Raw genomic sequence first — 17,438 nt, 5'->3', positions numbered from 1 at the left:
TGTAAAAGAGATGACAGAGATCTCAGTGTTAATGACAACATAAGAATATAAGAGGTTACAAATGAGAGGATGCTGGACGATCTATCCCATTTGGTAGTTATTAATGTAATGATAACATCACTTTATTAGCCCTATACAATTTCTTGAATTAGGAATTCGACTTTTCGCATACCCCATCTTGCTCTCCATGAGACACAGACACACAGACAGGGAGAGAAGTTTGAGGTCAGAGCACGGCAGCCATTGTACAGCGCCCCTGGAGCAGTTGGGGTTAAGGGCCTTGCTCAGGGGCCCAACAGAGTAGGATTCCTTTGCTGGGTACGGGATTTGAACCGGCAACCTTCCAGTCACAGGCCCAGATCTTTAGCCACAGAGCCACTTATTAGTTAAGTGATCTAAGGATGTTAACAAGCTATTTCATGAAAGAGCCCAGGGGATTAGCTTCAACAACATTACTGAGTAAACTGACCACACTCCCACAACTCTATGAGGAAAGTAAAAGAATAATGACAACACAATGAATGATAGACCACCTGGTCCGTCAGTTTACAAATCAATCTAAATAAAAAAGATGACGGATTGTCCAGGTTATGTTAAGAAATATAACAGCCTTCTGCTGCCTTACAGACATCTCTAATGGTTATTTTATGTGGAGCTGATAGTGATGCAGCCCCCATCACTATCAAGTTATTGCATAAAAAACATTGCAGGTAAAATTAAATGTCAGTCTTCATAAAACAACGTTCCAGGAAGTGGATTGCAAAATTACTCCCCCCCGCCTAGAGATTACTTAAGACATGACAAAAAGATGTGCTCCAAATGCTCCAAGGTGAAAGCTCTTGGCACAGTACACTGTACAATAATAAGCTTACGATGTGCTAATTCCAAAACATATTGATATAGCTCTTTGTATTTGGGAGACAGAGTGTAAAAAGTGACGCATTGAGCTTACTGGATAGCTCTCTACTCAGTCCCACATTCTACCCCATGGCTGTCGGGGCAATTCTAATCCACCTTAGACAACTCTTTGCTAGGAATTATATAAACAACCTCATATAAGCTACATAATGGTGCTTGAACAGCTAAATTAGTAAGTATGGAGAGATGTTGCATTCAATCTGTATAATATACTGTACATCTGTAGACTATATAGCAATACATATATCTGTAGACTGTATAAGACAACACATCACTGGGAGAATGTACAGTTGGTTAAAGGGTATATACAGTTTTAAAAAAACAAACCATGGTTAAATATTTTGCTACCAGTATCGTAAAATAATCCTGTCCAGCAGAATGCTACAGCATGTCAACGGTATTAAAGAAATCAGAAATGGCAAAGGGAAATAAATTGTATTTTTATATGTGACATTAGTAAGGTGGAAAAGTGGGGGAACAAGGTAAAATGTTATGATCCAGGACAGTAGAATCGAAAAGACACTTTCATACTAAGTTAGGCTTGAAAGGAAAGACCAGAGACCACTTGATTTTTAAGGTTATTAAATGCCTACCTCTCAGGTTTCTTCCAGGCATTGTGTCACACAGTAACATGTCACCTATTTATTTTGCAGTAGCTCTTAGGTTCTTAAATCCACATAAATGTTGAAGAAATCAAGCATAAAGTTAAAAGGACTCTTCCTGTGTGATGCGTGTGAAGCACCAACAGGTATATTAGTTCAGGCCTGAGTAAGCATTCTCAAGGAAATGAGCCGATGATCATGCTACTATTCACAAAGAGATATCACTATACACAACAATAATCAGGAACCATCGCCAAAACCTTCTGTTTTTTCCATGTTTCTCCACAAAGCTATTCTATTGATTTAACAGTAAAAGGTGGTACGAAACAGGTTTTTCCTAATGATACGCCAGGGAAAACAACCATTAACAGCTGTTAGAATGAAATTCATACAAGCATTTCTTTTACAAAGAAAATTAAAAAAAATTAAGGATATAAGTATAAACTGGAAGTGTCTAGTGTTTACGTTATTGTGTTTCTGGGAAACATGAGATTACGAATACGCAAATAATTTCAAGGTAAGAGGAGATTTGAATTATTTCCTTTTGGGAGAAGAAACGAGCCCTTCTCATGTTAAAACATGTCACTGAATAACACCTTTTATTTTATCACAATACACAACAATCACACAAACAGTACATCTGGCTTAATTACAGCCAGTACTATGTGAGCACCAATTAATGTCTTTCACTACAGGGGAAATGCATTTACTGATGTAACATTTTTTTCCTCTCACTTACCTCTTGGAAGCACTTTAAAATCAACTACTGTATATTTCACTTTCTCTCTATAAAGTCTGGATTAAAACAACGTTGTAAGAGGAAAATAACATTTTTTATACATGTTGGGTGTTATTACCAACAGGAAATAATTCCATACCTGTCAAATGTTGTAAGGTCGTTATCGTTATTCTTTGAAGAAAAACAAAAAAAAGCAGGCTAACACTGCATGAACTTTTTGTGCAAACACTCACAAGCACATGAGGGAATCTGCAATTAAGGTGAAACTGGAATCAAAAATGTCCACATAACTCTCAAGGCAAAGTTCAAGTGTGGAAGAATGAGTTTTATTTGGACTGAGCAAAAAACCAATAGAAACAAACATGAAAGTAATTGCAGTTGTGCTTGGCTTTAGTAGCAGGAATCAATTTGGGTTAAGCCTGAGATATCTAGTGCTTCCAGGAAGTTAGACAAACTTCCTTATTCAAAGTGAATGCACACAACTCCAGAAACAACTATCCACTGAAAGGGCAACTTCTGAATTCTGAAACTGGTCAGAAAGTATCATGGTGATTTACTGTCCATGAGATATCCTAAATTACTCCAAAAATGATTTTTTCCCCAAATGGCACACAACTACTAGACTTGAGAACACTGCAAAATGGAGATGTGCACTTAATGTTTCTTGAGAATAGCAGCTGGCAAAGAATTGGGAGAAAAAAAGGCACTAAAAAGTCAAGGAAAGACTGGGTTCTCTCTGTGAGGAGTGCACCTTTGCCCCCTTTATTAACCACAATGCAATGATAAAAAAGTAAATAAAAAGTAGAACAAAAAAAGCCTTCTGGCAAATATCAAGCGGAAAGCAGAAATTGCATTTTTATGATTTTAATATCTCTTTCCCCGGCTCCTGTGAAGCAAAAGACAGATGGGATTGACACGAGGCCACCTAGCATTAGGAGATCCACTTGCCGAGACTCTTTTCCGAAGTTGAAACCTTGTGGAATGCAGCTCAGTGAAGGGTGTTGAGCGGAGTGATTAAATTAGCTGTTACATGAATACATCGCAATGCACTACATCACTCAGCCAAGGAACAAAACAAGTGCCAGCACTAAAAGCTAAAGATGGAGAGGGTGACCCCTGATATGATTAGCCATGAACATTCACAGCACGATCCAAAAAGCCACCACTCCATTATTTCCAGCACACAGTTGTCCGTGGTTTTAAAGAGTTACTGGGAACCCATCGACCAGAGAGACGCAACCAATAAAACTGGGTGCCAAAAACCATTGAAAACAAGACAAAAATGGCTATTCAAAGCTGCTCTTAACTTAGTGAAAGTGGCATTGTTTGTGCCTTTTTCGGGGGACCAGCAGGGGAGGACTCCTGAAGAACTCAGTCTGACGTCTAGGTCAGATCACGTGCCACTTGAAGTGACTGAGGAACCCAGAGCCAAATCAAAAAGAGCAGAGGTTCTCTGGAGCTGTGTGCCTTTCTTTGAAGTAATAGAAAGCAGCCTCATCGATCATTAATTTAAAAGTTTCTTCTTTCTTCCCCTCGATTTAAAAGGACTAGACATTCTGGCTTTATTTGCTGTCCCACTGAAACTGTTAAAGCCTACCCTCCCAAACAAAACAAAACAATCTGAAATCAGACAGTCTGCCGGCCTGAACTCAGAAAACTTTTTTTTTTCTTTTCTGGGGGCTAAAAAGTAAATCAGAAGGTTTTAGAATACTTAAGTCTTGTTAATTGGTGCAAAGCTTTAAAACCATACTGTGTGTAGAAAGTTCTGGGATAGCCACTACCAGAAATTTTTGTTTACTCTTGTTTTATATAAATATAATATCACATTCTTCAAAAAACAAACTCTTGAAGCTTTAAAAGTTGAATTTTGTAAGTGAAATAAAATCCTGAACTTGCGACAAGAAACAAACTGCAAATATTAGAAGCAACTTCTTGGGTGGCGTAAGGCTTCAATTACCTAAGTAAGGTTTGTTGGAATGAAAAGCATCAGGTGTGTAGTTCACGTTGACCAGGATCGGGACCCACTGATTTAAGGAAAGCATTATAACTTCACTGTACAGTGTTCTAAACTAGTACTGGAGTAAAGATTCTGAATTTCAGCTCCTCCTGAAAGCAAAATTTAAAATTTCCATTTATGAAAACACACTTTCTAAAAAAAGTTTTTGATGTTTAAACAATGTTAAAGTATAAGCACTATGTTACTGGAAGAGTGTGGTATGACTAACTTTTATTTTCTACATTTTGATATATGAAACCAATTAATCAAACAATGATTACGATGATGAACCAATTCTCAGGAAAAAAAACAAAACTTTTATCTCCCAGTATAAGTTCTGCAATGTGATCTGGTCTTACCTTTTTAAATTCCTGCTTAAGTCCCAGTTCTTGCAAAAATAGTCAGATCACTGACCTACTTAATTAATTGCTGAATTACACAAATTTGAATAGCTTAAAATTTACTTCGGGTTCATAAAGAAAAAAAGGAGGAATGACTCATGTGCTCCATGCAAATTCTGAAAATAAAATTAAAATAAACAGCCTTGAAGTGCTGGCAGAGCTACTGTTACGGTTACGGTTTGCCACACTTAAAAATAAAGGCTTAGAACTCCTACCATCGGATCACGTTGAAAATCAGGGCGAGGTATCATGAAATATTTGACAATGTTCTACAGATAACGCATGAAAAGCAAGAACCACAAAATGCCACAGGACAAAATTCTTCATTAGTTTGAGGATCTGTTATCACTGTAAATTGACTGCTACATGGGAGGAGTCTTCTATATATTAGCGATTAGCCCTTTCAGAAAATAAGACTGTTTATAAAGAAGGTGATTTTACAGTTTTATGGTTTCTTGGTCAAGAAAAGCTTCTTTGTGAATAGGATTGGTTTTGGGGGTGTAAACTGAAGGTTCCTTTATAGCTGCCAATTATAACAAAGCATTGATCCACAGTGCAATTTGATCTTGGAAATTTCTGCATGTTCTGATATTTTATTTCTTTACTCTTTTTTAATAACTACTTTTAAATATTTGCGGTACTGCACCCCAGTAGCTTTACTAACTGTATTCTATGAAAAAATCTTAATGCAAAAATAAGTCATCCAAAATGATTAAGAGAAAGTCTTAAACATGCACTAATCTAATTTAAACAGTTTTCTCCGGAAAGGTAATGACAAATGTAAGAATTTGAAGTAAAGTAAAATTGCGCTGCCCATTTCTGCAAGGTAATTTTTAGAAAACGTCAAAAGCATATAAAAATAATTCAAAACTAAAAAGCAACAGAGTCAATCAATACATTGTACTCCTCATATGATTTACAGACTACATTTGTAACTGATATATTTTAGATCTTGTGCACTTTTTTCCACACATTTTACAGATTTAAGACTACCTAAGATATTCTGCTACTACAAAGGGAGATCTGGAGATCAGCCAAAGTTTTCATAAAATTAATTTTAAATGTTTCTTCTAATATCATTTTCAGGGATCTATGTGTTGATTTTACTAAATCATCTACTAAACTTCCAGTAAAACATTCACTTTAAGTACTAAAAATCACATAACTTATTAGTGTGATGACTATAATACACTCTATCTTAATGCATAAAATACATTTAGTTGCTGCTTGTCAGATGTTTAAAGTCTGGCAATCTAAGCATCGGCCTGTATTTCCCCTTTTGGGAAAAAAAAGTTTAAGTCATGCTTTGTCTTCTGTCCAGGTGATCACAATTGAGCAGTATTAAGTTCCTTAATGAAGTTTGGTTCTACTTACAAATACAGTATATGCACATATAAGGTCAGGATATTTTTGAAACACTTAAGAGATTTAGCTCATCTAGGAGTCAGTGTGTCAGGTACTGGCATAGAAAACAGCCTTGGTGACAAAACTAAATACTCGATCCTGTTGCCCCCATCAGCAGAATTAGTCAGGACATATCTGGTCATCTGTACTTTAAATCACATTAGCACAATACAACAAAGACTGAGTGAAACATCAAATACACAAATCCAGATTTAAGCATTTGGTAAATGTCTTAACAGCAGTCTATATAGGCAGTTAACGGTCAGGGAACTAAAGCTATGTATTATTTCTCCTGACAGCCAAATTTTACAAAATATAATATTTATGAAAGACTCCCAACGTTAATCAAACAATACAGATGGAAGAATAACCAGTTCTGGATCTAAAGGGAAGGTTACGGACAAATAAAGGAACCCAATCTCCTTTTCTCTTGAGTAGAGGCGTCTGGGGAAATATAACATAAGCGATCCTCTCGCTTTTAGTGTAAAGTTTAGTGTAAATTTGTTTTATTGGTTTGTTCAGGTTCCAGATGTTTAGGCCTGTGCCACCAAGCACTTGTTTACCACCAAAAGGTAACTTCAACGCAAACACAACTAACCAGTCCCAACGGATAATAACAAAACTGTATCAACTGACACATTAACACCCTATACTTTAATAGTTATTAACAACATTATATTAAGTAAAAATATGTAAAGTAGCCTATAACACTGGGAAAGTCACTTTGAATTGAATTCCTATGCTAAATTCTGCTGAAAAGTGGGGGGATTGCCCCGAAATATTGTAACAGCTGATTGCAAAGAAAAAAATGTATCGAAATGTTAGCAAAGCAACTTGGTGTTCCGAAATTAATGAATGTAAATCCAAGCTTAATATTGTGGTGGTGTTATCTGAAAATGAACACATTTAGAGTCAATAATTAGCTACATTTAAATATCAAACTACAACAATTATTCTTATGCTCATCTGGAAAGCACATACAGTACACACATGCATATGTAGGCAAAAGATAGAGCTACAGTAGGTTTGGAAAAAAACACCTATTTATTCTTGAATTCAAGAACAATACGGCGAACCATAAAAGTGGTGTTGTAAATATTAGAAAGCCAATTTTACAGACTGAGCAAAAAGTGAAAAAAACTATAACTGAATTCATGTAGAGTGTGATAAAGAAAGAAAAAAATGTCATCCAACAGAAGGGTGAAGTTCTTTTCTTATATTTGATTTTCAACCAAAATGAAAACATCAACTTGAACAGTTTAGCAGAGTCCAAAATGTTTTGTACATGGTTTACTTCATGTACTCTACAATTACAATTCAGTTACCAACACTGACACCCAAGCACTTCTGTTCCTGTGAATATTATAACCCCCCCCATACTGCATAGGATTAGCAAAAATATGTGACAAGTTCACATAAAAAGGCATGTTACCTCAATAACAACAAACAGATGTAAACATGTGGGAAGATATATACATTAGCATATCAAAGAATATGCTCTTTCATCAACAAGACTCCAAGCAATGGAGTAAATTAGCAAAAGAAAAACAACATTAAAAATACACAGAGTGGTATTCTTGCTTTTTTAATCTTCTATCATATCCATCCTTGATCAGAAAAACTCTTACCCCAGTGAAGGGCACTGGCAAGGCAGGTTGTATCCTGAAAGCACAAGGCACCAAGCTGGACTTCGAACACAGGATTTCTCTCCCACCCCCGCACAGGATGAGAGATTAGGACACAGCATTGAGTCTAGAAAGACTCCTAAAGCCAGAATTGAACCATGGACCACTGCAATGCCCCTAAGTCAGACCTAAAAATGTTTAAAGGAGAAAACTGAAATGTACACTAAAGTATTAATTTTATTTGATGAATAACTTTTAGTCTTGTTTTCTACAATATTCTGTATTACATAATTTCCATAATTTTTGACACATGTCAATTGAAAACTTACGGAAATGCTAATTTTGCACAATTTTTTTAGAACGCTAGTGGAACGCTTCAGAAAAAGAACGTTCTGAAAACCAAATTTTTTCGCACATCTGTCTTTCATCTTTGAAAGGAGCTACAGCTTTTCTCCTTAGAGGCAGATAATAAAGATCTTAATGTTAAGAGACTGCACAGAAAGCAAGAACCAAAAGACATCCTTTAAAACACACGTTCCCAAGTATTACATTGTGATTCTGTTTTAATGACAACTCACAGGATTGTGCATAGGCTAGTAAAACTATTTTACTTAACTGACAAACTCAAATCTGCAGCCCAAGTTGGTTGTACATTGTATACCTATATTTCAGTATTTTTTAGATACTGAAAATATTACACGAAGGAATTACTGCATATAAATATGCTGTAATCCTGGTGGTCCATACAGTAGGTTTAAACGGAATGCAATAAGTAATGAACTATCCTGTAGGTGAGTTAATAATCACAGATACAGCTCAGTTATTTACATGCACACACATCACATGCCAGTGAGGAAAAACATCTTCCCAGGGAGTGCCCAGCCCTGTTTCTGGAGAACTGCAGTTCAAACACTTGGAACACGTGAGTTTTGTTCAAGTTAGCATATTGATTTCAGTTAAGTCAGGAATGTGCACCTGTTGTACTACAGGGTGTTGATATTTTCAGATTAGGAGATCACCTGCTTTAGTGGTCAAAACGAAAGATAATAAAATTAAAAGTTCTCCATAAAGCCTATTGGATTGCAGCTCTCCAAAACCAGGGATGGGCAACCTAGTACATTGGACAAGGTGTATGTTACCTTCGTATGCATTTCAATATAATCTGATACACAACTAAACTAGTAAGATAATTAGATATGCATTGTTTTCAACACACTATCCGCCTGTAACGTCAATGCTGTAGCTATGAGGTGAATACAAGTATAGCACACTTCCATGCAATATCGTTTTTACAGAGCCAACCAAATCGAAGGAAAGAAACAATAATTAGGACATTGAAAGCAATACTAGTGTGTATTTTTAGAAAAAAAAACTTAATCTCAATGAAATTGTACATACTGATTACTGAGTTCTAACCTGCTTCAGTTTAATACTGTGCCTTCATGGTTTTAATTTCAGCAACACCCTCAGTATCCTGAGAGATTATTTTTCTTCCCAGAAAAACTGGAAATCTGTGAAAGACAACCTAATGACCTTAGTAATTACAATGTTAACACCCCTCAGAGCTTCAATGTCAGAGTAAACCAGTGACCTGTGGGCTCCTGTGCTACTCATTGCTTTCACATCAGTTTATCTGTGAATCCTCCTCATTATCTCCTCCTAAACACTGAAGGGAAAGGCTGAGAAACAAGTGAAATCTTATGCCAACTCAACAACCAATAATAATTTCCAGTAAACATTATGCATTAGACAATAGGGCATAATTGGCTTAACATCACATGACCCAGCTTGACAAACAGTATGCATACACTGGATATCTTTAACACTAATGAGATGATTCACACTAAAATCGCTGCTCAGAGATTAGGTTCACCCACTAATGTCACTTTTATTCAAGAAATAAACTACAGCAGTTATGTGGTTAATTGATTCATTTTTACTCCATTTTTAGGACTCATTTACCTTGAATAAAATCAATAATTTCTTCTTAATTCCAAACAATAAATGGCACATGCAGTTTCTGTGTATTGTACTTGAACTGTTTCAACACAGCCATCCATATCTGATTCAGTCAATGCACAAACGCAATGCAATTCTGAGGGGGCAATCAATGTACAATTGTGCCTGTAAACACTAGCATCTGGTGGAATACAAAAATGTAATCAAAGAAAAAAAACTCGCAAAACAGAATTGGCAAATTACCAATTAGATAACCACCTACATGAAGAGCGAACTCTTAAGCAAAACGATGCATGTTTCTCCAAACAGGATGAACAGGACCTTGTTCTTTCGACCACTAATTTGTTCACAGTGATAGTGTGTGCACAGCAAAGCTAAGTATACTAGCACAAAAGTCTGTGATAGTTATGCTTGAGTTACAAGGTGGCAGTCTGTGTTAAGCTTGAAATTTCTGCTGACTTCTAAAAAAAAAAAAGCTCCAGAGAGATCAGAGGATTACAAAAGGAAATCCTAAGTCAGAATAATTTTCACGAATCATTTTCACCTTTCTACAGACTGAAATAGAGTGCTTCTGATGTTTGTCTGGTACTACACGTGATAAAAAATTCAACTGTTGGCTACAGATCACAAACCCAACGTGGGTGATGCTGATATTTCAGAAAAATGAAAAAATAAATACTTGAGTCAAAACAAATGCATGACAATGTATGGAAGTAGACTTCTTTAGTGCACTTTAGTCCACACCTATAGCGGCCTGGAAGATCCTGGGAGCTGAAGAAGCTAATTCGCAGTGGGGGCTGAACTTCCAAGGCAATAGCCCATGTGTTTCAAGGCTATGATGTGGACAGAATCCAGCAATGATTTCATAGGAATTGGCTTGAAAACAAACACACTCTATAGTTAACCGATAACAATGAAATCTTGATTTAACACTACAGAAGAGATAAGTGCCTTTCAATTTTAGAACTACGTGCCTTATCCAACATCTCCTGCAGCCTGCTGACAACACAACCTGTGTGTTCACAGGGCATTCCAGCAATCAACGCTCAATAAAAATATGATTCACCATGGCCCCTAACATTCTCAAAAACAATGATTGTAATCCAAGAAAACCCATTGCTAACTTAAAACACAAAAAGCAATGGATTTAATTGTCTAGCTTCATAAGACCAAGCTTGCAAAAGCAGAAAGTGCAGTGCTGGCAGATGGAAGTGAAGTCTCAGCCTGAAAGGTATTTTAACTAAGGCTGTGCTGCATTAGAATCACAGCCCCACGATCTGAAGCTGTCAAATGGGTTCCATGGGCGGCGCTCATTGGATTGCTATAATAATTAAGTTGTATTAAATAGGCTTGTATTTTTATTAAATCCAATAGGTGTTTACCATACAATGCAATGAGGATGAAAGTATATTAAGTGACTTCTAGGGTCACAGAAGCAAACCACAGTAAATAGCCTTGTTACAGTAATAAACCAATTTCTTTCACAAAGATGTTTATATGTCTGACCTGTTTACTGTAGCTTGTGCCAGATGAACTTCAGACCTCCTGCAATTAAATGGTACGACACTGTGTGATTAAGTTTGTACATGGTTGTACCCAATTCACTCCAGCGGACAAGCTGTTTGACTCTCGAAACGTATTTTTGAAAGCGCCCAACAGGTTATGCTGGTAAGGGGTTAACTATTTCATTGCTTAGTTAATGCCCTGACCTCAAACTCACTATGCTTGATTTTACCAAAGTGAAAAACACACAAAATAAGGACAAAATAATACCTTAATGTGAAAATTCAAAGGTGGGGAAAATATATGGAAAAACAGGAACTTGAAGGAAGAGTCTTGATTTGTGTGCAATCTTATGTGTTACGTCAAACAGCAGCATACTGTATACCCCTCAACTGTATCAGCACCCACTATTTCAAGGAAAATTGGGGACACCCAGGCTCTAATGCAATGTTCACACAACAGGGACATCAAACCTAAGGTCCATGGCGTAACAAGAAGATCAAATAAAAGCAGTTTTTGATCATTTGTAAAAAAAAAAGTGAAAACTGTTTCCACAAGTGGGCTAAAATGAATACAGTCTTTGAGAGCACACTGAAAATGTGCTACTCTGTGAACAGGAGGATTTCCACACATATACTTTACACCAAAGGCAGGATAAAGAACCTGAGAGTGACCAAGCTAAAGACAAATCTAGCAGCGTCTTGCACAAAGGTGACCTGTCTGGAATTGCACCATGTCTGAGAACCATATTCATCAAATATTACAACAGACTGTGTACATTTAGAAACTTAACCCTTTGCTGCTGCAATTCTAGATGTACAGTAGTGCTCTCTCCCAGAGTGAATTACTAAAAGGGGGGAATTTGGGAAAGTGCAGAACGAGCTGCTCTAGATGAACATTTTGGACAGCATTAGAGCAGTACTGCAGGCTCAGCCTGCTCCTCCAGTATTCACCGAGCTTTAAAACACCACAACAGTCGTCCTGAAAAACCTCCTGACTGAAATTATCGACGCAGTATTCGAGACGAATGAGTATCTGACCATTTCCTTTTTAAGTACTTCACTGCATTTGAATTGTATGTGTGGGAAAAGGGTTTGCCCTGCAAAAATACCACCACCAATAATGAAAGTCTTCTTATTTTTCTTTGATCTGCCTCCTGTTTTTCATCTTCGCTTACAGTACAGTACCACCTAGCATTATTGTAAAATTTCTTAAAATATTATGTTAATGCTTGATTATGCAATGGAATGCTATTTTGTATTCTGCAATTATGTTGCTACAATACTCACATCCATCACTTGAGGAAACAAGATTGTGATTCAAAGCCTCCATTCAACCTTTGCATCCACAGGTCCAAACAATGTCAACTGGTTTGATAGCCTGGAGGACAGTGTCTCTTCCCCAGCCCCCTCACTTCTGTTATCGCCTCAGACATGCAAGGTTCTCTGTGTTACATTTTGCACTTTGTAACGTCAGCAAGTCAATTTCAGGGTATCTGTGACATCAGTGGTGCGGGGAAGCGATTAATGAAGACGCCTCAGCCTTTAGCCATCAGAGAAAGCCACAGTAAGTGAATAGAAAGGCATGGGCAAAAGCCAAAATATGTACCTTGCTGCATGTAATCTTTGTGTGTGGGTGCTGCCTTGCTCTAATGCTTTTATACAAATCAAATGTAAAGTTGTTTTTTTACTATGCATATGAAATACCTTTTTATGATTCACAAATCTTTTTTTAAGAAACGGATCTGAGCTCAAAATTCTTAACCTGCAATGTTATACTTCCTTTCATGGCATTATATTCATACAGTACATTTCAACTCTGATGCTAAAACGTCAGTTCTTCTGATTGCGTTTTCGACGGCTCTAAATTTTGCTTTTCCCATGGTAAGTCTAAGAAAGCCTTCTTTTAAACTTTCTGTTTAAACAACTACCTAAGCACAACTTTTTAATCAACGGACAAGAAGCAGTTTCAGGCCATGTCCTTGTGATGATTTTACCCATTTGATCTTATCTGAAAGCTTTGAGCGATGTACCGGATTTATATCTTCAGGTCAACATCATTCATTCTATCTCATCCGAGATCTGTGGCCTTTTAAAGGTTAACTGCGCTTGCTAATTGCTCTCTAACTAACGAGAGCCTTGTTCAAGACAACGTCATACAAAGGCTGAATAAAAAGCCTTTTCAACTACCTTAGCAATAGCATTTAACTTCAGAAGGGCACTGTGATTTCTGAACACTTTGTTGGATAGTGGTGGTTTTACAAACCCATTCATTTGTCTGTTATTTGCAATGAGTTGTTGCCAGCACATTTAATGTCGAAATCACAGTCTGTGCTTGAAGGTTACAAAAACGTTATTTACACAACAGAAATGTGAGAGCTCCTGTCTCTTACAAATGCTTTAAAGATCTTTAAATCTGCCTGCACTGGAAGATAGGCTTGTATTTTAGCCATCCTTTGCTTCTTGTGTAATTATGACTGGTTCAAAAAATAATGTACAGTATACATGTTAAGTAAAATAATAAGTTATTTACACTTCATCCCATTCATACAACTGCACAGTTCACTAAAGCAATGTCAAAGAAGTATCTTGCTCAAGGATACAACAGCAGTGCCCCACCCAGGGTCTGAACCCACAACTCTTCAGTTATTATACAGAGCACTAACCATACGTAACTATACCTTTTACAGTTCTGCCTCCTTTTCGAGTCCTTATTCCTCAACATTAATACTGTTGAAATTACATGTGCTTTTATCTCTCCATCATACGTAAGAGACATGCAGTATTACAAAAATGGTCTAGACCCTCAAGCAATTAACAAGTACTATTTCCAATTTGACTTTTTTCATGCAAACTTGGCATAAGGAAATGGCAGCTCAATTACAGTCTCATCTTGCTTCTAATGAGTTCTTTGAACCTTTCTGGTTGAGAGAGAGAGAACTGAATGATATGCTGATTGCTTCCGATTCTGGGTCACTTAATATTCTGTTCCTGGAAGTGCAGCTTCTGGTCCCTCAATCAAAAATATTGAATCCTCAATCCTACTGAATCACATGGAAAACTATCCGGGGAATACTAACATCTGCTTTCTTTGGTTAGGATAAACTGTAAATCTGATGTCACTAACTACCTGGGTGTTCCACAGGGTTCAATGATGGTAACATATTGCTTCCTCCTTAGATTATTTGCCATCAGGGACTTCCATTTAATTTCACTCAAACATACTTGTGGAGCAAATCAGATAATACAATTCTGGTTTCTGCCCTTAAAAGATGTCTCATATTAAGCTAAACCGTGACAAGGAAGGGGTTGTGCTCATAGGCTCCCAACTCCCAAAGATTCCCACAGCTGATGAAATCAGTGAAATTAGTTAACATGGCATTACTCTTTATCCTGTGTTGTTATTTGAACCATATAAAAATGTCACAAGGTATTGTGGTATCACATGGGGTGTGTCTTGCACAGAGGCAGAGCTCTTGATAGAGAATGACACATTACCTTGGCAACCACAGCTAAGAAGAGTGAGTGTTAACGAGAGTCAGCTGTGGGAGGGCTTTAAGAGAATGCCGAATACTTCCCCCAGGGAGAGCAAGCAAGACCCGTCTTGAGCTAGCTGCAGGCGAGAGCAAAAAAAGTACTGTCCTTCATATGAGATATAAAACCAAGGTCCTGACTCTCTGTGGTCATTAAAAGTCCCAGTGCATTTCTTGAAAAGAGTAGGAGTGTTACTCCAGCATTCTGGCCAAATTTCCCATTGGGTCTTTGCCAGTCATGGCCTCCTTATAATCTATCAACTGGCTTCATCACTCCGATCTCCTCCCCACCAATAGCTGGTGTGTGGTGAGTGTACTGGCGCACTGTGACTGCCGTCACACCATCCAGGTGGGGACTACACCTTGGTGGTGGTGGAGAGGAGTCCCCATTATCTGTAAAGAGCTTTGATTGAAGTGTCCAGAAAAGTGCTATATAAGTGTAAGGATATCTGTTATTATAATGATTAATTCTGTGTTCTGTGGCTGATGTGTTAACTAAAATTGCTTTTAAAAGCAAGAATATTTGATGATAAAAACACATGGATCATTACCTATTTTTTTTACATTTTTCAAATAAACATCACATTTATACATACAAAAAGAGATATCAAGCAATAAGCATGTATTTGGCATCACCTTTGCTAGCTAAAAGTGCTCCCAGAGAGATATCCCTCATGACTAGATAAGCCACAAGAAAGCAAAACTCCTATGAAACATCAAGCTTCTCTAAAACAGACTGGAAACAGGCAGCTATGCAATGCCGAGGGAGAAATTTTATAAAACAGGCCCAAGCTATCAAGAGTACCATGCATGGGTGCACTTCAGTAGAGGGCACCCATTCAATTGCACTTTGAAAATTAAGAAAGCTGGAGTGTGTAGGGGGCTGGTATATGTGTCTGTGGTTGAGGGGGAGTCAGGGCGATCATTGTAAAGTTTGCATAATTGGTTAGTAAGCCACTAATTTAAGCTAATGTTTTTTTATTTTAACTCTTTCACCTCTGAAAATCCAGTGTAGGAATTTTCCATTACGCCTTCAAGTGCTGAACAATTCTGACAGGTTATTAAACCCACTGCAATCATTCATGGTCATCAGTTTCCCTTATCAGTCACAATTAATTAACAAAGACATTTCAGAATTGTCTCCTCCGCTGAATGAAGTGCCTCTTGACCTTCCAAGTCCCAAGACACAGCAGCACTGTCTCCGATTAGTTCACCACCTCACTTGTCTTGATACCATATCCCCATCAATTAAGGCACTGATCACTAACTCACCCAATCTGCTCTTTACCCGAGATGATTTCTGTGAAAGGGTATCTATTAAGGATCTACTAATGAACAGTGGCTATGAAACCAAGGCATAAAGCGAGAAAGAAGCTCACAAGTGCAAGTGATATTTGCTCAGGAAAGTTAAATATATAGTGCCCCGAAAAAGTATTCACCCCCTTCATGTTCCATTTTGTTGAATTACAAATGACGTACACATTTCGTATGTTTCTGGAAGTTTGAAAGCTGAAGTTTTGAAGGTGTATAAAGTTGTCAGCAAAAACCACAAAGAAAACTCAAAAAGTAAAATGTTGATTGCCTCAGTCAATACTTGGTAAAAGCTCCTTTGTGAGCAACTTTCAACTGCAATTTATTTGGGAGAAAAAGAATCTCTACTAACTCCACACATTGTGATGGTTCAATTTTTCTGTGCACACTTGCTCAAGCTCCGTCTCGTTGGTTGTGGATTGATGACAGAAAGCAATTTTCAAGTCTGGCCACAGATTTTCTATGGAATTCCAGTCAGGATTTTGACTTGGTCATTCTGGCACTTTGACCTTGTGTTTTTATTGTCCTGCTGAAGGGGTTTTTCTGGCTCGTTTTGCTTTTTTCAGCACACTGAAGCAGATTGTCTTCTACAGTCTGCTTGTACTCTGTGCCATCCCTTTTGCCCTCAATGGCAACAAGCTCCCAGTCCCTGCTGATGAAAAGCAGCTGCAGATGAGAAGCAGCCCCATTACATAATGCTGCTACCACCATGCTTGACAGTTGGGTGACACACTGTGTTGGGTTTGGATCAGTTGTAATGCTTTGCATTTAAGCCAAAAGCTTACAATCTAGGAAGTGCCTGGATAGTGTGATACACCTTGCAATACTCAATGATCAAAGGGATAGTCGGTGTCTGATCTTTTCACCCTTCCCCTCATGCCATTATACAATCTTTACCCCTTGAGTACTTAAGCAAACAACATATTTACATTTTTGCTGACTTTTAGCTCCTTTTACCCATACAAATGTTCAGTCTGAGCATTTAAACTTTAATTAAAAATGTTTCTGAAAAAAAGTGGAAAGCCAAACCCAAAAAAATGGTATAACAAATCAAAGAATTTCCATGCAAAAAGGTCAAGTGATATGTGCATTTTAGAACTTTTAAACATTTGATGGCATGAAGGCTGTAGTACGAAAAATGGCTTTCCCACTGGGATGTTGTGCGTTCCACAGATGGAAACCAAAGAGCCCTTTCAGAAAGCAGCTCAGTATCCATGCTGGTGATATTAAGACTCTAAAAGCTTCCTGGGGCTGCCTGAGAGCCATACAAAGGTCACAAAAGAAACACGTGCTGTGTCCTGTATTCCACAACAACATATGGCACTGAGTTCTCTGCTATTATTTATTTTTTCTTTGTTATAAAATATAAGAATTCTCCATTGTTTATTCCCTCCGCAGCTCCTAGCACTATTTTTCCATTTCTTTGATACAGACAATTTTAAAAGGAA

General features: G+C 37.5%; 1 protein-coding gene across 3 annotated transcripts in view; it reads right to left on the bottom strand.

The window, feature by feature from the left end:
- The window catches only part of dis3l2 (DIS3 like 3'-5' exoribonuclease 2), a 137,139-nt gene that overhangs the window by 38,056 nt on the left and 81,645 nt on the right, over positions 1-17,438 (bottom strand). The window lies entirely within an intron of this gene.

The sequence above is a fragment of the Lepisosteus platostomus genome, chromosome 2 (genome assembly GCF_059453375.1).
Source record: "Lepisosteus platostomus isolate fLepPlt1 chromosome 2, fLepPlt1.hap1, whole genome shotgun sequence".
Lineage (NCBI taxonomy): Eukaryota > Metazoa > Chordata > Actinopteri > Semionotiformes > Lepisosteidae > Lepisosteus > Lepisosteus platostomus.
This window is presented reverse-complemented; position numbering and strand designations above follow the sequence as displayed.